We start from the raw sequence: 23,690 nt of genomic DNA, 5'->3' as shown, positions 1-23,690 counted from the left end.
GGGCGGTGGGCCGGGGCCGAGGCGGTGTGGCGGGGCGGGGCCGGACCGAGGCGGAGGGGCGGGGCCGGGGCGGGGCCGGGGCGGGGCTTGCGATTGGGCGCGCGGGGCTCTCCTCGCCGCCTCCCCGTCCGGCGCGCCTCTACGAGCCCCAGAACACTTCAGGTTCCTTTTTTTCTTCCCCGGAAATGGCAGTTTCGTTTATTTTGGAAAAAAGCGAGCACCTGCTGCCTCTCCGGATAGCGAGCGCGCCGGACTTTGCTGGGTTCGGTAGGAAGTCTTTGAAGAGTAGTTTTCTGGTGTGGCGCGGGGGATGCTTGCGGCTTCCAGTGACAGGGAGAAGCCTTGGGCGAGGGCGGCGTAAAGGGAGGTCCAGGAAAGAAGCTGGAGTAGATGGGATCCCCTTTGAGGGGTCCTGGGCCGTCAGAGGGTTAAGTTTGCTTGTTTTTTTCTGAGTGATCTAGCCTAAGATGGAGCGAAGGGTGGAGAACTCGACAAATTCGTTTATTTTTTTATTTTTTTTTTATGGTTTTATTTTATTTTTTTTGAAATGCGTTACTATCTTTATTTTTTTTATGTAATTAATTTATTTTTTATTGGAGGCAAATTATTTTACAATATTATATTGGTTGGTTTTGCCATACATTGATATGAATTTGCCCCGGGTTTACATAAGTTCCCCCTCCTGAACCCCCCTCCCACCTCCCTCCTCCCTTTATCTTCCCTCTGGGTCATCCCCGCATTCCAGCCCCGAGCATCCTATAACATGCATTGACCCTGAACTAGTGATTCGTTTCACATATGACAACATACGTGTTTCAGTGCCATTCTCCCAAATCATCCCACCCTCACCCTCTCCCATAGAGTCCCAAAGCCTGTTCTATACATCTATGTCTCTTTTGCTGTCTCGTATACAGGGTTATCATTTGCATCTTTCTAAATTCCATATATATGTGTTAGTATACTGTATTGGTGTTTTTCTTTCTGGCTTACTTCACTCTGTATAATAGGCTCCAGTTTCATCCACCTCATTAGAACTGATTCAAATGTATTCTTTTTAATGGCTGAATAATACTCCATTGTGTATATGTACCAAAGCTTTCTTATCCATTCGTCTGCAGATGGACATCTAGGTTGCTTCCATGTCCTGGCTATTATAAACAGTGCTGCAATGAACATTGGAGTACACGTGTCTCTTTCAATTCTGGTTTCCTCGGTGTGTATGCCCAGGAGTGCGATTGCTGGATCATATGGCAGTTCTATTTCCAATTTTTTGAGGAATCTCCACACTGTTCTCCATAGTGGCTGTACTAGTTTGCATTCCCACCAACAGTGTAAAAGGGTTCCTTTCTCTCCACATCCTCTCCAGCATTTATTGCATGTAGACTTTTGGATAGCAGCCATTCTGACTGGTGTGAAATGGTATCTCATTGTGGTTTTGATTTGCATCTCTCTGATTATGAGGGATGTTGAGCATTTTTTCATGTGTTTGTTAGCCATCTGTATGTCTTCTTTGGAGAAATGTCTGTTTAGTTCTTTGGCCCATTTTTTGATTGGGTCATTTATTTTTCTGGAATTGAGCTGCAGGAGCTGCTTGTATAATTTGGAGATTAATCCTTTATCAGTTGCTTCATTTGCTATTATTTTCTCCCATTCTGAAGGCTGTCTTTTCACCTTACTTATAGTTTCCTTTGCTGTGCAGAAGCTTTTGATTTTAATTAGGTCCCATTTGTTTATTTTTGCTTTTATTTCCAATATTCTGGGAGGTGAGTCATGGAGGATCCTGCTGTGATTTATGTCGGAGAGTGTTTTGCCTACGTTCTCCTCTAGGAGTTTTATAGTTTCTGGTCTTACATTTAGCTCTCTAATCCATTTTGAGTTTATTTTGGTGTATGGTGTTAGGAAATGTTCTAGTTTCATTCTTTTACAAGTGGCTGACCAGTTTCCCCAGCACCACTTGTTAAAGAGACTGTCTTTTCTCCATTTTATATTCTTGCCTCCTTTGTCAAAGATGAGGTGTCCATAGATGCGTGGATTTATCTCTGGGCTTTCTATTTTGTTCCATTGATCTATATTTCTGTCTTTATGCCAGTACCATACTGTCTTGATGACTGTGGCTTTGTAGTAGAGCCTGAAGTCCGGCAGGTTAATTCCCCCAGTTCCATCTTTCTTCCTCAAGATTGCTTTGGCTATTCGAGGTTTTTTGTATTTCCATACAAATTGTGAGATTATTTGTTCTAGTTCTGTGAAAAATATCTTTGGTAGCTTGATAGGGATTGCATTGAATGTATAAATTATTTTGGGTAGTATACTCACTTTTACAATATTTATTCTTCCAATCCATGAACATGGTATATTTCTCCATCTATTAGTATCCTCTTTGATTGCTTTCAGTAGTGTTTTATAGTTTTCTATGTACAAGTCTTTTGTTTCCTTAGGTAGATATATTCCTAAGTATTTAATTCTTTTCGTTGCAACAGTGAATGGAATAGTTTCCTTAATTTCTCTTTCTATTTTCTCATTATTAGTGTATAGGAATGCAAGGTATTTCTGTGTGTTGACTTTATATCCTGCAACATTACTATAATCATTGATTAGCTCTAGTAGTTTTCTGGTAGAGTCTCTAAGGTTTTCTGTGTAGAGGATCATGTCATCAGCGAACAGTGAAAGTTTTACTTCTTCTTTTCCAATTTGTATTCCTTTTATGTCTTTTTCTGCTCTGATTGCTGTAGCCAAAACTTCCAGAACTATGTTGAATAGTAGTGGTGAGAGTGGGCACCCTTGTCTTGTTCCTGACTTTAGGGGAAATGCTTTCAGTTTTTCACCATTGAGGATAATGTTTGCTGTGGGTTTGTCATATATAGCTTTTATTATGTTGAGGTATGTCCCTTCTATTCCCACTTTCTGGAGGGTTTTTATCATAAATGGATGTTGAATTTTGTCGAAGGCTTTCTCTGCATCTATTGAGATAATCATATGATTTTTATTTTTCAGTTTGTTAATGTGGTGTATTATGTTGACTGATTTGCGGATATTGAAGAATCCTTGCATTCCTGGGATAAAGCCCACTTGGTCATGATGTATGATCTTCTTAATATGCTGTTGGATTCTGATTGCTAGAATTTTGTTAAGGATTTTTGCATCTATGTTCATCAGTGATATTGGCCTGTAGTTTTCTTTTTTTGTGGGGTCTTTACCAGGTTTTGGGATTAGGGTGATGGTGGCCTCATAGAATGAGTTTGGAAGTTTCCCTTCCTCAGCAATTTTCTGGAAGAGTTTGAGTAGAATAGGTGTTAGCTCTTCTCTAAATTTTTGGTAGAATTCAGCTGTGAAGCCGTCTGGACCTGGGCTTTTGTTTGCTGGGAGATTTTTGATTACAGTTTCAATTTCCGTGCTTGTGATGGGTCTGTTCAAATTTTCTATTTCTTCCTGGTTCAGTTTTGGAAAGTTGTATTTTTCTAGGAATTTGTCCATTTCTTCCAGGTTATTCATTTTATTGCCATATAATTCCTGATAGTATTCTCTAATAATCCTTTGTATTTCTGTGTTGTCAGTTGTGATCTCTCCATTTTCATTTCTAATTTTATTGATTTGGTTCTTCTCCCTTTGTTTCTTGATAAGTCTGGCTAGTGGTTTGTCAATTTTATTTACCTTCTCAAAGAACCAGCTTTTGGCTTTGTTGATTTTTGCTATAGTCTCTTTTGTTTCTTTTGCATTTATCTCTGCCCTAATTTTTACAATTTCTTTCCTTCTACTGACCCTGGGGTTCTTCATTTCTTCCTTTTCTAGTTGCTTTAGATGTAGAGTTAGGTTATTTAGTTGACTTTTTTCTTGTTTCTTGAGGTGTGCCTGTATTGCTATGAACTTCCCCCTTAGCACTGCTTTTACAGTGTCCCAGAGGTTTTGGGTTGTTGTGTTTTCATTTTCATTCATTTCTATGCATATTTTGATTTCTCTTTTGATTTTTTGTATGATTTGTTCGTTGTTCAGCAGCGTGTTGTTCAGCCTCCATATGTTGGCATATTTAATAGTTTTTCTCCCATAATTGAGATCTAATTTTACTGCATTGTGGTCAGAAAAGATGCATGGGATGATTTCAACTTTTTTGAATTTACCAAGGCTAGATTTATGGCCCAGGATGTGATCTATCCTGGAAAAGGTTCCATGTGCACTTGAGAAAAAGGTGAAATTCATTGTTTTGGGGTGAAATGTCTTATAGATATCTATTAGGTCTAACTGGTCTATTGTATCATTTAAAGATTGTGTTTCCTTGTTAATTTTCTGTTTAGTTGATCTATCCATAGATGTAAGTGGGGTATTAAAATTTCCCACTATTATTGCATTATTGTTAATTTCCCCTTTCATACTTGTTAGTAATTGTCTTACATATTGCGGTGCTGCTATGTTGGGTGCATAAATATTTATAATTGTTATATCTTCATCTTGGATTGATCCTTTGATCATTATGTAGTTTCCTTCTTTGTCTCTTTTCACAGCCTTTGTTTTAAAGTCTATTTTATCTGATATGAGTATTGCTACTCCTGCTTTCTTTTGGTCTCTATTTGCATGGAATATCTTTTTCCAGCCCTTCACTTTCAGTCTGTATGTGTCCCTCGTTTTGAGGTGGGTCTCTTGCAGACAACATATATGGGGGTCTTGTTTTTGTATCCATTCAGCCAGCCTTTGTCTTTTGGTTGGGGCATTCAACCCATTTACGTTTAAGGTAATTATTGATAAGAACGATCCCGTAGCCATTTTCTTTATTGCTTTGGGTTCGAGTTTATACACCCTTTCTGTGTTTCCTGTCTAGAAAAGATCCTTTAGCATTTGTTGGAGAGCTGGTTTGGTAATGCTGAATTCTCTCAGCTTTTGCTTGTCTGTAAAGCTTTTGATTTCTCCTTCATATTTGAATGAGATCCTTGCTGGGTACAGTAGTCTGGGCTGTAGGTTATTTTCTTTTATCACTTTAAGTATGTCTTGCCATTCCCTCCTGGCCTGAAGAGTTTTTGTTGAAAGATCAGCTGTTATCCTTATGGGAATCCCCTTGTGTGTTATTTGCTGTTTTTCCCTTGCTGCTTTTAATATTTGTTCTTTATGTTTGATCTTTGTTAATTTGATTAATATGTGTCTAGGAGTATTTCGCCTTGGGTTTATCCTGTTGGGGACTCTCTGGGTTTCTTGGACTTGGGTGATTATTTCTTTCCCTATTTTAGGGAAGTTTTCAACTATTATCTCCTCAAGTATTCTTTCATGGTCTTTCTTTTTGTCTTCTTCTGGGATTCCTATGATTCGAATGTTGGAGCGTTTAACATTGTCCCAGAGGTCTCTAATATTGTTCTCATTTCTTTTAATTTGTTTTTCTTTTTTCCTCTCTGTTTCATTTATTTCTACAATTCTATCTTCTAGCTCGCTTATCCTGTCTTCTGCCTCTGTTATTCTACTGTTTGTTCCCTCCAGAGTGTTTCTGATCTCATCTATTGTATTATTCATAGTATATTGACTCTTTTTTATTTCCTCTAAGTCCTTATTAAACCTTTCTTCCATCTTCTCAATCCTTTTCTCCAGGTTATTTATCTGTAACTCCATTTTGCTTTCAAGATTTTGAATCATTTTCACCACCAAAATTCGAAATTCTTTTTCATGTAGATTCCCTATATCTTCCTCTTTTGTTTGTGTTGGTGGGCATTTATCTTGTTCCTTTACTTGCTGGGTATTTCTCTGCTTCTTCATCTTGCTTATAATTCTTTGCTTGGGGTGGCCTTTCCCTCTTCTGGCCATTTGTGGAGTTCTCCTTATTATGTAGTTTCCTTGCTGTGTGTGGGGTTGGACAGGTAACTTGTCAAGGTTCCCTGGTTATGGAAGCCTGTGTTGGTGTTCTGGTGGGTGGAGCTGGATTTCTTCTCTCTGGAGTGCAATGAAGTGTCCAGTAATGAGTTATGAGATGTCAGTGGGTTTGGAGTGACTTTGGGCAGCCTGTATATTGAAGCTCAGGGCTAGTTTCCTGTAATACTGGAGAATTTGCGTGGTATGTCTTGCTCTGGAACTTGTTGCCCCTTGGGTTTAGCGTAGGTATGGAGACGTTTGATGAGCTCCTATTGATTAATGTTCCCTGGAGTCAGGACTTCTCTGGTGTTCTCAGGATTCGGGCTTAAGCCTCTTGCCTCTGGTTTTTGGTCTTATTCTCGGAGTAGTCTCTAGACGTCTCTATCTGTCATTTCCAAGGTGGTTCCCTCTGTTTTAGCTTCTGTCTGCTGGTCTCTTCAGTGTCTAATTTCCGCCCTGATACTAGGGGGTGGGTGGACACTTTTTAAGGCTCAGTTGTTCAGTCCTGTTCTGGGAAGGGAGGAACGCTGCAGTCGATTATCTCTGGTGTCTGTGGGGAGTGCTCGCAGCGTCTCGGCCACACTGGGTTTGCCCCAGCTCACAGCCCGTATGCTGTCCCAGTCTATACTGCACAGGCTCTAAGTTGCTCTGCCGGGAACTGTCCGAGGCCGGCACCGGGTTGTATGCACTTCCCAGGTCTGAGCGGCTCAAGTTCAGGTTTTCAGTTACTCCACAAAGGCGCAGACTTGGTTGGGCCTGCGTTTTGTGCCTTCCCTGGTCCGAGCAGCTCTGGGGACCAGGTGTTTGGCGAGCGCGGTCTCTGCGACTTATCGCCTCCCCAGTCCCCGCCACTCAGTTTTCTGGGTGTACAACCGGCGCACCTTCTCAGGGGGATATCGACCGGCCCGAGCCCAAGAAGTCCTGAATAGCAACAAGCCTGCCTGCAGTTTGTATCGGATGCCTTTCTGGGTCCGTGGTTGCCCGCTCCGGCTCTGGCTGCGCTCCCTGCCTGTCTCGGCGGGGAATGGGGGATGGGCCGACCGCAGCCGGCTCACTCTGCTCAGTCCTTTATTCTGTGAGCGGGGCTGGCCGAGTCATAGGTTAGAGCTTTCCGCCTTTTCGTGGGGAAGCTATCCCACAGTCTGCTTTGCTCTCCCCAGTTCTCTCAAATTGTTTTCGCGGCATTCAAGCCCAGTCCTCTCTCTAGGCAGTTCAGCCGGCTCCTCCCTGCCCAGCCCCCGCTTGCTAATGGCGTCTGCAGGCGTCTGCGCTGCTTCTCCGCTGGGATTTACCGTTTGGCGGGTAATCTGTGGGTTTTAAAAAAATCTCCTTTCGAAGACAATGGGCTGCTTTTCTGGGTGCCTGACGTCCTCTGCCAGCATTCAGAAGTTGTTTTGTGGACTTTACTCGCGTTCAAATGTTCTTTTGATGAATTTGTGGAGAAGAGAGTGGTCTCGCCGTCCTATTCCTCTGCCATCTTGTTCTGTGACAAATTCGTTTATGATTCCCTGGTGGCTCAGACGGTCTAAAGCGTCTGCCCGCAATGCGGGAAGCCCGGGTTCGATCCCCGGGTCTGGAAGATCCCCTGGAGAAGGAAATGGCAACGCACTCCAGGACTCTTGCCTAGAAAATTCCATGGATGGAGGAGCCTGTGGGCTACAGTCCATGGGGTCACAAAGAGTCGGACACGACTGAGCGACTTCACTCACTTTATACGAAAGACATCCATGATCTCTATACCCCAAATTATACCCCATCTTCTTTCACAGGTTCCCGGCTTCTCTAGACAGTTTCCGTGCCTAAAGCGGTTATTAAAGTGGACTCTGGGGCGGAGGTAGGGGGGATGGCGGCAGAGGGACACGGAAGAATTGGTAGCTATTCAGAGGAAAGTATGGCCGGCAAGACCGAATTTGCACAGTAAGAGGAGAGTGAAAAGGTTGGCTTGAAGCTCAACATTCAGAAAACAAAGATCATGGCATCTGGTCCCATCACTTCATGGGAAATAGATGGAAAAACAGTGGAAACAGTGTCAGACTTTATTTTTGGGGGCTCCAAAATCACTGCAGATGTTGATTGCAGCCATGAAATTAAAAGATGCTTACTCCTTGGAAGGAAAGTTATGACCAACCTAGATAGTATATTAAAAAGCAGAGACATTACTTTGCCAACCAAGGTCTGTCTAGTCTAGGCTATGGTTTTTCCCGTGGTCATGTATGGATGTGAGAGTTGGACTGTGAAGAAAGCTGATCACCGAAGAATTGATGCTTTTGAACTGTGGTGCTGGAGAAGACTCTTGAGAGTCCCTTGTACTGCAAGGAGATCCAACCAGTCCATTCTAAAGGAGATCAATCCTGGATGTTCATTGGAAGGACTGATGCTAAAGCTGAAACTGCAGTACTTTGGCCACCTCATGGGACGAGTTGACTCACTGGAAAAGACTCTGATGCTGGGAAAGGTTGGGGATGGGAAGAGAAGGGGACAACCGAGAATGAGATGGCTGGATGGCATCACCGACTCTGTGGACATGAGTTTGAGTGAACTCTGGGAGTTGGTGATGGACAGGGAGGCCTGGCGTGCTGTGATTCATGGGGTCGCGGAGAGTCGGACACGACTGAGCGACTGAACTGAACTGAACCTAGTCCATTCTCTCCTTGGAGAAGGCGTCTGCTGTGATGGAATAACCTGTTTCGAATAGTTTTTGCCTAATTGTCTCTTCAGCTCTTGGAGCCAGTAATACTCACCTGTTTTGACTTGCAGTATTCCTAAAGTCTGCATTTTGTTTCTGCTAGAACTCTGAAATAACCTGTAGTAACCCATGGCTGATGCAAGAGAATGACAAAAATTGAGTCCTGATTTGGGTGGGAAACCCTTAGTTGAGAAGGATCCAGGGCACATAAGATCCAGCCACACCCCAACCCCAACACTATAAATGTTGCAGATCGAAATATTGTTGGTTCTTTTGGTACCTGACCCAGATTTCATGACATAAAAGCCTTGATATTGCAGTTAAATTCCCCAAAATATGTTATGAGAGATTGTATACTTTCTGATCTCAGGTTCAGTCTATCATTGTGGACATGACTTCTATTTCTTTGCATTGATCGCTGAGGAAGGCTTTCTTATCTCTCCTTGCTATTCTCTGGAACTCTGCAGTCAAATGAGTATATTTTTCCATTTCTCCTTTGCTTTTTGCTTCTCTTCTTTCCACAGCTATTTGGAAGGCTTCCTCAGGCAGCCATTTTGCTTTTTTGCATTTCTTTTTCTTGGGGATGGTCTTGATCCCTGTCTCCTGTACAGTGTCATGAACCTCTGTCCATAGTTCATCAGGCACTCTGTCAGAGCTAGTCCCTAAAATATATTTCTCACTTCCACTGTATAATCATAAGGGATTTGATTTAGATCATACCTGAATGGTCTAGGGGTTTTCCTCACTTTCTTCAATTTAACTCCGAATTTGGCAATAAGGAGTTTATGATCTGAGCCACAGTCAGCCCCCGGTCTTGTTTTTGCTAACTGTATACAGCTTCTCCATCTTTGGTGGTAAAGAATATAATCAATCTGATTTCGGTGTTGGCCATCTGGTGATGTCCATGTGTAGAGTCATCTCTTATGTTGTTGGAAGAGGGTGTTTGCTATGACCATTTCTCTTGGCAGAACTCTTATTAGCCTTTGCCCTACTTCATTCTGTACTCCAAGGCCAAACTTGCCTGTTACTCCAGGTGTTTCTTGACTTCCTACTTTTGCATTCCGGTCTCCTAAAATGGTCTTGTAGGTCTTCATAGAACTGTTCAACTTCAGCTTCTTCAGCATTCCTGGTCGGGGCATAGATTTGGATTACCATTATAGTATGACCAACCTAGACAGCATATTAAAAAACAGAGACATTACTTTGTCAACAAAGGTCCGTCTAGTCAAGGCTATGGTTTTTCCAGTAGTCATGTATGGATGTGAGAGTTGGCCTATAAAGAAAGCTGAGGGCTGAAGAATTGATGCTTTTGAACTGTGCTGTTGCCGAAGACTCTTGAGAGTCCCTTGGACAGCAAGGAGGTCCAACCAGTCCATCCTAAAGGAGATCAGTCCTGGGTGTTCATTGGAAGGATTGATGTTGAAGCTAAAACTCCAATATTTTGGCCACCTGATGTGAAGAGCTGACTCATTGGAAAAGACCCTGATTCTGGGAAAGATTGAGGACTGTGGAGAAGGGGGTGACAGAGGATGAGATGACTGGATTGCATCACTGACTCAATGGACATGAGTTTGGGCAAACTCTGGGAGTTGGTGATGGACAGGGTGGACAGGGAGGCCTGGTGTGCTGCGGTTCATGGGGTTACAAAGAGTTGGACATAATTGAGTGACTGAACTGATTGAACTGTAGACATGACTAATCATAGAAGTTAACTGGGGCAATCCATTCTGAATTTACAGACTTTCATCTGTTGATTCAACCATATGTGCAAATACCAAAAGCAAGCACTGCACATTTAGCTTTCTCTGGTGGTTCAGATGGTCAAGAATCTGCCTGCAATGTGGGAGACCCAGGTTCTGTCCCTTGGTGGGGAAGATCCTCTGGAGAAGGGAATGGCTACCCACTCCAGTATTCTTTCCTGGAGAATTCCACGGACAGAGGAGCCTGGCGGGCTATGGTCCATGGCGTCTCAAAGAGACATGTCAAAGTCACGTCAGTGACTAGCATTGCCCCCATTTAATTCCGGAATCTGGTTTAGGAATAAGCTGTTCTGATGTGTGCCCATCTGTCCAAGCATTTCACAATTCAGGCTCAACCTGCCTTTCCGTGAACAAGAGATGCTCTCTGGTTCTTTGGCATGTGATAGAGTAGCTCTAGAGGTGGCTGACTTTGTTGGTAGTCCTGGCAGCAGCAGCAGTAGTTTCTCAAGGGTTGCAAGACTGAGTTTCTGACGCAGAAGTGGTGTTGGCAGGGAACTGCAATGGAGACGGTTTCCTCACTGGTCTGGTTCTGCTGGTTTTGTGCATCATTTCTGGAGGCCTAACCTCTGTGATGTTTCTCTTTATCCTCCAATAATTCTGAGAGCCACCCAATATCTTCAACATGCTCCTTTTCTGCTATCTCAGCCAGAGTCAGCTTTTTTTTTCCACAACTAAGAATCCTGACTTTATATGGTTGATTATGTCCTTTTCCCTTGGGAGGCTACTATCTCCATTAGATGCTTTACCAGCTGTTATTTAGTGCTTGCTGTGTGATGGGCTGGGTCCTAACAGAACTTCCAGTATAGTGGCAAGACCGTTATAGTGACAGTTACAGCCTAGTATCTAAGAGAATGTGATTAGAGGCTATGATGGGATAATGGAAAAGCATGCATTGGAGCCAGGGTCTGTGTCTTTATATTTGTACCTTAGGGTATAACACACTTCCTGTCACATAGAAGGCATTCGGTTTCTATTCATGGAATGAATTTTAGATAGAGATAAACAGAGCAGCAAAGCTCTGGTACGCTTCTCCCTCAGTTATGTCCTTTTCAAGAAAACCATCCTGTATTTCCCATATGTCTGTATCTTTGATTTAAGATCACCTAGAGTCCCTTGGACTGCAAGGAGATCCAACCAGTCCATTCTAAAGGAGATCAATCCTGGGTATTCATTGGAAGGACTGACGCTAAAGCTGAAACTCCAATACTTTGGCCACCTCATGCAACGAGTTGACTCACTGGAAAAGAGTCTGATGCTGGGAGGGATTGGGGGTGGGAGGAGACGGGGACGACAGAGAATGAGATGGCTGGATGGCATCACCGACTCGATGGACATGAGTTTGAGTGAACTCCGGGAGTTGGTGATGGACAGGGAGGCCTGGCGTGCTGTGATTCCTGGGGTCGCAAAGAGTCGGACACGACTGAGTGACTGAACTGAACTGAACTGAGGGGTGTACCAGAGATTAGAACTACCATTGATTCTTTTACTCTATCAGAAAATATACAAAAACTTACTACACGCATGACACGTACTGGACACTGCGCTAGGTGCTAGGAAATAGCAGTGAATAATCGGGATCTACCTGTCACATAAAATGATAGACTCAGTGAGTGGTTTCAGAATGAGTTAATTTCTGGATAGGAATGACAGAAACTGCTTCTATTATGACTATACGAAAGTTACTGAGAGTTCATGTTTTCCCACCGAAACTTATGTATATCCCACACTATATTTTTATTTGTGAAAAGAAAGAGGTGAGAAAGGAAAGCTCATCTGGTTTGATGTTCACAGATGATTATTACTTTCTACCTATATATAAATCTGTCGAGAAAGCCATACTTGTGAAGGACAAATCAGAATCTGCCTGACTTTTAGACTGAGAGGTAACTGCAAATAAGGCAAGGCAGTGGAAAGATTTAACACAACAGTGTCAGTTGGCCTGTGGCCCCTTCCCTGATCCTGCCTATTTCCTGTCGACTTCCATTTTAGCAGACTGATGATGTGTTAGAAACTGTGATCAAGTCTTCACAATGAAAGCTGATTTTTGGGGTCTCTTTCCTCTTTTGCACCCTGCTTCCTTTCTTTATATATTCGAGCCCCTCTTTTTGTCACACCTGCTTCTTTCCTCTCCTTTTAGTTTTATCTTCTTGTTTTTTCCCTTCGGAGTACGAACTACAGCCAGAGTGTGAATCTGTAATCCGGACAAACCAAAACAAAAACTCTCACTGGTATCTTTTGTTTGATGCTATATAGGATTCTAAGATTAAGACAAGAGTAAAAGTAAAAATTGTTGCTGTTCAGTCGCTCAGCTGTGTCCGACTCTTTGCACCCCATGGACTGCAGTGCGCCAGGCTTCCGTGCCCTTCACCATCTCCTGGCATTTGCTCAAACCCATGTCCATTGAGTCGATGATGCTATCCAATCATCTCATCTTCTGTCATCCCCTTCTCCTCCTGCCCCCAGTCTTTCCTGGCATCAGGGTTTTTCCAGTAAATTGGCTCTTCGCATCAGGTGGCCAAAATATTGGAGCTTCAGCTTCAGCATCAGTTCTTCCAATGAATATTTAAAAGTAAAAATAAAGCAAAACAAAACAAAAAACCCAAATGTACAAGTAATGGTAAAGAAAAACAAAGAAAAACCAATGAACTCCTACTGGATTTTCCTTTTGAAACAAGGAAGTCAGAGAAGAAAGTTCTTAGTGGATTAAGGGTTTTAAGGACTGACTTCTCAAAAAGGAATTGGAGGGACTTCCCTGGTTGTCCAGTGGCCAAGACTTTGAACTCCTAATGCAAGGGGCCTGGGCTCAATCAGTGAACTAGATCCCAAGACCCAGTGCCCCACTGCCCCCCCACCAAAGGGAAAAAAAAAGGAATTGGAGAGCTGTGTCTGAATCTGAAGGATTTTGTTGGGAGAGTGGTGGTGATGGAGACTGTTCAGCATGGATGTGAGCAGGATTATGTTGTGTGAGGCAGTAGGAAGGTGAGGTCCGAGTTCAGAGACTTCAGGTGGTGGGCACCGGAGAGTTCCATGGGCATTTCCAATGTTATTCCCAGGTTGTTTATCAGCTCCTACTTTGACTGCTTCTCTATAGGAAGCTATAGGAATTGGCAGACTTTCCTTTCGTGTTTAAAGTCACTGCCACATATCCCATTCTTTGGTGTTTTTATTTCTTCAAACCTTCATATGGAGTTAGTTGCCTAAATCCCCAGGCCATTCTATAGTAAGGGTTAATAATGATGGAGAATTTGAAGTAGATAAAATAGCTGTTGTGAGGAAGTTAAAGAAAAATCTGATGTAAAGTTCTTAGACTCTTAATTCTTGCTCAGTGTTTCCTCTCCCATCTAGGAAACAGAAAAGTAAGGCTTACCATTCATTCATTCAACAAAAGTTTGAGCAATTGAAGGCACACACATATATTCAAGAAACAACTAGAAAAGTGTCATCCTGACAAAACACAACACTGTGATGGAGAACAACTGGCAGTTACTTTAGAATTAATAGGTAAGTCCTCTCTAAGTAGGTAAAAGTTCAAATAACACCTTCAATGAGATGGTCGGATGGCATCACCAACTTGATGGACATGACTTAGAGTAAACTCCAGGAGTTGGTGATGGACAGGGAGGCCTGGCATGTTGCAGTCCAAGGGGTCGCAAAGAGTCGGACACAACTGAGTGACTGAACTGAACTGAGTCGATAAAAAGAGCCACGTGAAAACCAGGGGAAAGTACATTTTAGACAAGCTTGGTGTGTTGGGGGAACAGAAAGCAAGCAAGTGTGGCTGAAGCAAAGAGATGTAAATGAGGCTTGGGGCTTTTCAGGTGAGGAATTGGGTGTTAATTTAAATATGATGAAAAACCATTAAAAAGTTAGCAATAGCGTGTTATGGTTTGTATTTTTATAAATGGTTACACCAGCTGCTATAGAGACAGGCCAGAATAGAAACAGGAAGTTCAATTAGGAGGCTGGTGCATGCTGCCTTAAATGAGGGTAGAAGTAGTGAAAATGGAAGAACTGAATGCATTGGGCGTGTGGGTTAAGTGTGGAGTCAATCAGATGTTTTGTTTGAGGGAAAGAGAACTAAGGCAGAATCCTAGTTTTGTGGCTTCAGAACTAAATGAGTGGTGGCTCCATATCCCTTGTCCTGGAATATTCAGTCACACTTTCTGAACTCGGTTCTACTGTCCTCCTGTCATTTGGAGTCTTATAGCAAAGTCCGTCAAGAATGCATGCAGAGATAGCTGAGGAGAACAAAAAGTTTTGGTGATTATCTGTTGGTACCTGTTGTCAAGTAGTGTTGGTTATTACCTAAGTTTGCTCTCACTCGGCAAGAGTGCACTTTGGGTATTAACTGAACTGGAGGAAGAGATCAAATAAGAATCATAGTTAAATAGAAGTCACGGTTGTTTGGAGGGCCATATCATAATGCTGGGGAAAGGTAGCAAAGACTCCAACAAAAGACCCCTTCATACCAGCAATCCCCAATCTTTTTTGGCATCAAGCACCAGTTTTGTGAAAGACAATTTTTCCGTGAAAGGTGGGGAGGTGAGTGTTGGTTTGGGGATGATTGAAGCCCAGTAGCGTTCACTCCTCTGAGAATCTGATGCTGATCTCATGGGAGGTGGGCCTCAGGCAGTTATGCGGTAAGGAGCTGTGGGGAGTGGCTGTAACCATGGGGGAGCTTCCCTCAGTCACCTGCCGCTCGCCTCTTTCTGTGCGACCTAGTTCCTAACAGGCCGTGGACTGGCATTGGTTGGGAGCCCACGCTCTATACCAGTATAGACGAGAGAATGTAATTTTACTGTTGAGAAAGCAACAGTCAGAACTGTACATGGAACAAGAGACTGGTTCCAAATAGGAAAAGGAGTACGTCAAGGCTGTATATTGTCACCTTGCTTATTTAAGTTATATGCAGAGTACATCATGAGGAACGCTGGGCTGGAAGAAGCACAAGCTGGAATCAAGATTCCTGGGAGAAATATCAATAACCTCAGATATGCAGATGACACTACCCTTATGGCAGAAAGTGAAGAGGAACTCAAAGGCCTCTTGATGAAAGTGAAAGAGGAGAGTGAAAAGGTTGGCTTGAAGCTCAACATTCAGAAAACAAAGATCATGGCATCTGGTCCCATCACTTCATGGGAAACAGATGGAAAAACAGTGGAAACAGTGTCAGACTTTATTTTTTGGGGCTCCAAAATCACTGCAGATGCTGACTGCAGCCATGAAATTAAAAGACGCTTACTCCTTGGAAGGAAAGTTATGACCAACCTAGATAGTATATTAAAAAGCAGAGACATTACTTTGCCAACAAAGGTCCGTCTAATCAAGGCTATGGTTTTTCCTGTGGTCATGTATGGATGTGAGAGTTGGACTGTGAAGAAAGCTGATCGCTGAAGAATTGATGCTTTTGAACTGTGGTGTTGGAGAAGACTCTTGAGAGTCCCTTGGACTGCAAGGAGATCCAACCAGTCCATTCTAAAGGAGATCAATCCTGGGTGTTCTTTGGAAGAACTGATGCTAAAGCTGAAACTGCAATACTTTGGCCACCTCATGCGACGAGTTGACTCACTGGAAAAGACTCTGATGCTGGGAAAGGTTGGGGGCGGGAGGAGAAGGGGACGACAGAGAATGAGATGGCTGGATGGCATCACCGACTCTGTGGACATGAGTTTGAGTGAACTCAGGGAGTTGGTGATGGACAGGGAGGCCTGGCGTGCTGTGATTCATGGGGTCGCGGAGAGTCGGACATGACTGAGTGACTGAACTGAACTGAAACATTATCAGTGATAACATGCACATCAGATATCACAACAGTGAATACCAAGTTTGGAGAGATTTTCACACAAGTATATGCAGAAAGTAGAAAAGAAAAATGAAAACTTATCTCTGAGACACAAGATGATATACCTTGTAATTATGTTATTATACCCATGAGAGACCTCTGAGCTAATCCCAGAGGAATGTTTGCAGTTTCAAGGGTCAGACATCCTGTGACTGTTTTTTAAGACCAAAAGATCAGACCCTATGTTTCAGACTTAGCATATACCTTCAATGTGACATCCTAAAGGAGAGAGGGTGAGTTGGTAGTGACCTCCTTTATCAAAGAAAATTTCATCATTTTCCCTTTACAACTAGACACCTGTTTTTCCAAAGAACTTTCATGTAGTCCATCCCAAGTAAATAATATGTGAGAATTTCATCATGTGATGAGAATAAAAGAAAGACAGTACACTATAAACACTTATGGCTCCTCCCACTTTCTCTGCCTCCTTGTCTCCCGGTCCTAACTTCTGAGTCTCCTTCCAAGAGAGGGGCTGAGTGTGCAGCTCTATTCCTGAGCTTTCCTGATGCACAATCAGAGCCTGAGGAGAGAGGGACTGAGCTGAAGAAATGAGTAGGAAAAAGAAATAAGAGAACGCCAAAATGATATAAATGACTATACTTTTTGGCTGAAAGAAAGAAGAAATCGGATGTTAAAGGGGAAGAAACGTGAAACCAAGAACCATAGAGGATGAAGTTGAGAGAGAATTTTTGGTGAAGATTTTGAGACTGGGGCTTTAAGTTAGCCATGGACTTGAGATGTACTAAAGTGAAAATAATGGGGCAAAGGAGGTTTTAAGAAGTGTTATTATGGGTTACAAGTTGAATTTCCTATAACATTCGAGTAATGGAAGTAAAGATTCAGATGACTTTTATTTTAAATCAGTTAATTATTTTTTTATTTATGGACTGTGCTAGGTTTTCATTGCTACATAAGCTTTTCTCTAGTTGTCGTAAGTGGGGGCTACTCTCTACTTCCAGTACATTCTCATTGTGGTGGCTTCTTTTGTTGCTGGAAAATGAGTTCCAGGGCATGTGGGCTTCAGGATTCATGGTATGAAGGCTCAGTAATTGCAGTTGCTGGGCTCCAGAATATAGGCTCACTAGTTGTGGTGCATGGGCTTAGTTGCTTTGAGGCATGTGGGATCTTCCCATCCCAGGGATCAAACCCGTGTCTCCTGCGTTAAGTTTCTTCACCATTAAGCCACCAGGGAAGCCTCCCAGATGACTTTAAATTATCTTTGATTACTGAACCAAAGGTCACAGAATGTGAAGCCCTGACAAGACTGGGTCCTGCAGGTCCTGGGTTAGATTACCCTTAATGGAGAGTCTGAGGAGTGTTAACTTTGAAGATGGTCTGAAATCAGTAATGAGCATTCAGAAATTCTTTACTGAGGACCTACTGTGTTTGTAGCACTCTACATGGCATGGAGGAAGAAACAAAATAGTATAGTGTGTGGCCATGTCCTTGGAGCTTATACGTTTAGATAAATGACACCTTTGCATGTGGACAGGCAAGTAAGAACACGCCACCAAAGGAGTGTCATAAGACGGTGAGGGCCATGACTTGCTAGGAAGGAGTCCTAACTCTATGTTGGGTGCTTTTCTAAACCCTGAAATGTTCATTTATCCTTATTCTGTTTTTAAGCTTGCTTCCCAAATTGTAATAATTTTCTTAAGCTTTAAGGTTCTATGATTTCAACCATATATACCAAACAAAAACACCATATTTGGGGGGGGAAGCCTGGAAAAAAGTACTAAAAAGTTAATAGTTATTTTTCTGTCTCTCTAGGTAACTCAGCAAGGACCACAGAACTGGAAAAGGTCAGTTTTCATTCCAGTCCCAAAGTATGTTCAAACCACCATACAGTTGTGCTCATTTCACATGCTAGCAAGGTTATACTCAAAATCCTCCAAGCTAGGCTTTAGCAATACATGAATCAAGAAATTCCCGGTGAACAAGCTGGGTTTACAAAAAGCAGAGAAATTAGAGATCAAATTGCCAACATTTGCTGGATCATGGAGAAAGCAAGGGAATTCCCAACATATCTATACACCTATGTATCTATATCTATATTTGTATATACTTCTGCTTCATTGACTAAGTGAAAGCCTTTGACTGTTTGGATCACAACAAACTGTGGAAAATTCTTAAAGAGATGGGAATACCACCTTTCCTGTCTCTTGAGAAAGGTATATACAGGTCAAGAAGCAACAGTTACAACCAGAAATGAAACAACTGACTGGTTCAAAATTGGGAAAGGAGTAGGACAAGGCTGTATATTGTCACCCTGCTTATTTGAGTTACCTGCAGAGTACATCATCAGAAATGCTGGGCTGGAGGAAGCACAAGCTGGACTCAAGATTGCCGGGAGAAACATCAAGAACCTCAGATATGCAGATGATAATACCACTGTGAAGGCAGAAAGTGAAGAGGAAGTAAAGAACTTCTTGAGGGTGAAAAAGAGTGAAAAAGCTGGGTTGAAACTCAACATGAAAAAAGCTAAGATTATGGCATCTGGTACCATCAATTCATAGCAAATAGAAGGGGAAAAAGTAGAAGCAGTAACAGATTTTATTTTCTTCTGCTCCAAAATCACTGCAGATGGAGACTGCAAAGCTATGGAAAACCTAAACAGCATATTAAAAAGCAGAGACATCACTTTGCCAACAAAGATCTATATAGTCAAAGCTATGGTTTTTCTAGTGGTCACGTACAGATGCCTGTACGTGTTTTACCATAAAGAAGGCTGAACACTGAAGAACTGATGCTTTTGCATTGTACTGGAGAAGATTCTTGAGAGTCCCTTAAACTGCAAGAAGATTAAATCAGTCAATTCTAAAGGAAATCAACCCAGAATTTTCACTGGAAGGACTGATGCTGAAGCTGAAGATTCAGTACTATGGGCACCTGATGCAAAGAGCCAACTCACTGGAAAAGACCCTGATGCTTGGAAAGATTGAAGGCAAAAAGAGAGGAGGGCGACAGAGGATGAGATGTTTAGTTGCCATTATTGACTCAATGGGCATGAGTCTGAGCAAACTCAGGGAGATAGTGAAGGACAGAGAAGCCTGGTGTGATGCAGTCTATGGAGTTGCAAAGAGTCAGACATGACTTAGCAACTGAACAACAACAGGTACCCTTTTCTTTTCCTTTCTACCTTTCTGAATTTTCCAACTCCTCTAAAATAAATATTTATTGCATTTCAAGGAATTTTTTTTAAAGCCTTTAGTTTAGAATGGTAAGACTAATAATGATATAAAAATATTTCTATGATTATTCTATAGTTAGGTATCAGGCTAAAGACAAGTATGACTTTATCTTCTCTCAGAGCTGAGACCTAAAGAAGAACAAAACAGAATTCTCTCCATATGGAGAGGAAAATCCAGAACTTAACTCAAATTCTTTCCTCCAATACTGTTGTTGTGTCCTCCGATATATCTACTGATCTGTTTCCAGTGGCCCACTCTTTGTATAGATAGTGCTGTCATTAGCCTGAACATCTGAGTTAAATCCTAGTGGAGTTAACCTTTAAAAGGGAATTGTACTAGGAGTCAAGATACTTGCTTTCTCTTGTCAGCTTGTTACCAAAGCACAAGCCTGTGTGCCTGAGCACAGTGAGGCCAAACAATACCAAAACATTGGAGTTTGGAACAGAGAAAGGTTTATTGAGGACCGTGTGAGGAGATGGGTGGCTCATGCCTTAAAAATCTCAAACTCCTCGAAAGCTCTCAGCAAAGCCCTTTTACAGAAAAGGCGAGGAAGGGGCATGTAGTTGTTGCAAACAAAGTTTTTGGTGTCAGTTCCTTTATTATTGAGGTCAGGTCATGGTAAGGTAAGAGTGTTTCTATTTATCTCCACCAAATAAATGTTACTGTCTGTTCTGATGAGAAAGGGCAAGGTCCCAAGGCACACCTTTCACCTTCTAAGGGGTGAGCCCTGGCTGAAGAGGCAGAGCTCAGTTGGCAGCTCCCTCGGGGCCAGGTCCCCAGACCTTGCCCAGCTGTCATTGTTGAGGGAGTCAATCACCCAACTCAGCTGGCGCTCAGGCTTCTCAACCTGCCCAGGTCAGGTCCTACAGTCTACATCCTTTGCACACTGCTGCTGCTGAAGAAGCTCATCACCTGCTCAAGGCCTGGACTGGCCAGGGGGTGACCTAGGCGAGGGTTCTGGAACCCTGAAAAACACAGCCCCCAGCCTATCCCTGGGCCCCCAGCTCACCAGCAGGATGACCCTGGGGAGAAAGTTCGAATCTACCTCTTACCTCGCTGTCCACTTGATAACTACTACTCACGCTGGCTGAATGGGCCCACTGATGTTCTCATGGTAACTGTTGCCTGGTAACAGGGAGTTAGCTAACTGTACACAGCAGAGGCAGTGTGCTGGGGCTGCCTATGGCTGCATGCTACTACAAGATCTGTAGTTGACTTTCTATGTCTATGGTCAATCTATCTAACCAGTTTTGCCCTTGTTTTCTTCATCTTAAAAATGAGGAACTTACATGCATTGTTGGTAGGAATGTAAAATGATGTGACTGGTGTAGAAAACAGATTGTCAGGTCCTCAAAAAGTCAAATATAGAATTTCATATTACCCAGCAATTCTACTCCTAGGTATACACCCAAAAGAATAAAAATTGAACGCACATATTTTAAAATCAATGTTTACAGCAACATTTTTCACAATATTCAAATGGTAGAAACAACCCAAGTGTCCATTCAAAGAGAAATAGGTAAACAAAATGTGCTATATGCATACAAATGGTTCTGAAAACAGTTCCATGGTGACAAGAGAGAGTTTCCCAACAAACAATTCTTTGATACCGTTAGGTGTCTTACATTTTAACTCAGTTTTGATACTTCCTACCAGGAGATAGAATCAGATTCCACAGGCCAGGGGTTTAGTCATACAAGACTGCCCTGGGCTTCAGATGCCAATCAGAAGTCCAGGTTGTTACCTGTGCCTGTGACCAACTGACTATAAATCAGAGGTTCCCATGATCCCCTCTTTGGATTTGGTTAATTTGCTTGAGTGGTTCACAGGACTCAGGAAACTCTTTTATGTACCAGATTGTGGTTTTGTTATCAAAGGATATAACCCAGGGACAACCAGACAGAAGAGGTGCAAGGGCAAGGTATGGGGAAAGGGCACTGAGCTTTCACGCCCTCTCCAGATGTACCAATCTCCGGCAGAGTCACCAAGCTGAAAGTTCTCCAAACTCTGTCCTTTTGAATTTTTATGGAGGCCTTATTAAATAGTCACGATTGATTAAATCAATAGACAGTGGTGATGATTCAACATCTAGCCCCTCTCCCCTATCTGAAGGTCAGGCGAAGGGGCTGAAAGTGCCAACCCTCCAATCACAGGGTTGGTTGCCCTGGCAAATAGCACCCAGTCTTAGCTGACCTACAGGCATTCCGAAAGTCACCTCATTAACATGACAAATGAAGCCTCTATTTCTTTCACCACTCAGAAGCTGCCAAATGTTTTTAAAACTCCTGTGCTAGAAATGGGAACAAAGATCAAATGTCATGTTGGCCAAAAAGTTTGTTAGGGTTTTTCTGTAACATCTTATGGAAAAATTCTAATGAACTTTTTGGCCAACCCAAAGCCTATTTCCTGATATAAATCACAATATCACAACATACAATGGAATATTACTCAGTTGAAGTTCTAATACATGTAGTGATGTGGATGAACCTTGAAAACATTATGCTGAGTGAAATCAGACAGACACAAAAGGACAAATATTGTATGATTCCATTTCTGTGAGGTACCTAAAATAGGCAAATTTATAGAGACAGAAAATGGATTAGAATTTATCAGGGACTAGGGGAGGAAGTAGTGGGGAGTTAATTCTTCAATGGGTACAGAGTTTCTGTTTAGGGTGATGAAAAACCTTTGGAAAAAGCTAGTGGTGATGGTTGCACACCCTCCTGAATGTAATTAATGACACCAAATTGTACACATAAAATGGTTAAAGTGGCAAATTTTATGTTATATATATTTTGCTTCCCTGGTGGCTCAGAGGTTAAAGCGTCTGCCTCCAATGCGGGAGACCCGGGTTCGATCCCTGGGTCGGGAAGATCGCCTGGCGAAGGAGATAGTAACCCACTCCAGTATTCTTCCCTGGAGAATCCCATGGACGGAGAAGCCTGGTAGGCTACAGTCCACGGGGTCGCAAAGAGTCGGACACGACTGAGCGACTGAACGGAACGGAACGGATATATTTTGCTATAAGAAATTGAGAAATTTCAATAAGATTTTTTAAAAAATCTTTGAACTCTAATTTTCTATAATACGATGGCCAAAGTGCTAGCAGAAGAAGAGAGGACTGATTTGGGTGGTGAAGGATGTGTTAGACTTAGTCCACTGGAACTCTGTGAAGACAGTGAAACCCAAAAATGGCAAATGGGAGGCTGTCAGACAAATCCAGCTAGAAGGTGAGTTTTGTTTGGTTTGTGCAATGTCTACCGACATAGCATTTAAGGTTTTAAAGGAATTGGTTGTTAAAATGTACAACCTGAGTTTATTACTGTTAGGAGAACCACTGACTTAAATTGCCCGCCCTGGCCAGGCACAATAGTTACCTAACGACTTACAGGAGTTGTCTTACAACAGGAGGTCCAGGTAAGGAACTTGGAACTAACAATCTACCACCAACCAGAAAAAAATGGGGAAAGGTCAAATGCAGAGACAAGACACCAGTCTATATTTCCTACCAACCTCCCAGAATCCTCCTCGCTGAAATCTGTCTTGGTTGAGTGATGTGCAAGCAACCAGGAAGAATCCTAAGTCAGAGATGACCTAGAAACGAAGCCTACTACCACAAAACTTGAGACTGAGAGCCAGGTGGCCAAGCAGTTCTCCTGTGTTCCCTTTCCCTATTGCTCTGTGCACCTGGGTGTTCCTTTCCAATAAAATCTCTTTCTTTGTTAGCACGAATTCAGACAATTCATTTCCGAGTACTAAACAAGAGCCCACTCTTGGGCCCTGGAAGGGGCCCCTGTTCTTGCAACACTGCTATGAAAAATTCTGATTTTCTTTGAAATATTAAAAGATCTGATAATACCAGATGCAAACTCTCAACTAGCTGGAGTTTTGAAATCGCTATGACCCTTAAGCAGTACACCCTCTCCAAACAGCCCCTCTGGCCTTTAGTTATCTTATTCCCAGCTGGCCTCATTGATCTCTGCTACTTGCCTGTCTCCTGTGAAATTTGAACTTGTGGCCTCTAGCACAAATCAATGATCAGGTGAATTTTTCTGAGAGCCCTGCGCTTGGTTTGTCAATTTCTTTAAAGAAAAGTATTGTCAACTGAGGAAAAAAGGCACAATCTAAAAGTTGAAAATTATGTTTTATTTGGTGTACCTACTGAGGACTTAAACCTGAGAGACAGACTCTCAGGTAGCTCTGAGGAACTGTTCCAAGAGGTAAAGAAGTAGCTAGGATATGTGCGATTTTGCAAAACCCAGGTAGTTTTGAAACATCAGAAGATTACTATTAATTAAAGAAAAACCTGGACATCTCAAGTTGATGAATTTAGGACTTTTCTAGGGACAGAGGAGTCTGGCAGGCATCCATGGGGCTGCAAAGAGTCAGAT

At 42.5% G+C, this 23,690-nt stretch overlaps 1 long non-coding RNA gene across 1 annotated transcript; it reads left to right on the top strand.

The window, feature by feature from the left end:
* The first annotated feature begins 149 nt into the window (after positions 1-149).
* Positions 150-23,224, top strand: LOC148775535 (uncharacterized). The gene is made up of 3 exons (XR_016038958.1): positions 150-267; positions 17,879-19,223; positions 22,115-23,224. It is a non-coding gene; the product is annotated as an uncharacterized LOC148775535 (long non-coding RNA).
* The last annotated feature ends 466 nt before the right edge of the window (positions 23,225-23,690 follow it).

This window comes from Moschus berezovskii, chromosome 14 (genome assembly GCF_049115385.1).
Source record: "Moschus berezovskii isolate FMDL1 chromosome 14, NW_MosBer_1.0, whole genome shotgun sequence".
NCBI lineage: Eukaryota > Metazoa > Chordata > Mammalia > Artiodactyla > Moschidae > Moschus > Moschus berezovskii.
This window is presented reverse-complemented; position numbering and strand designations above follow the sequence as displayed.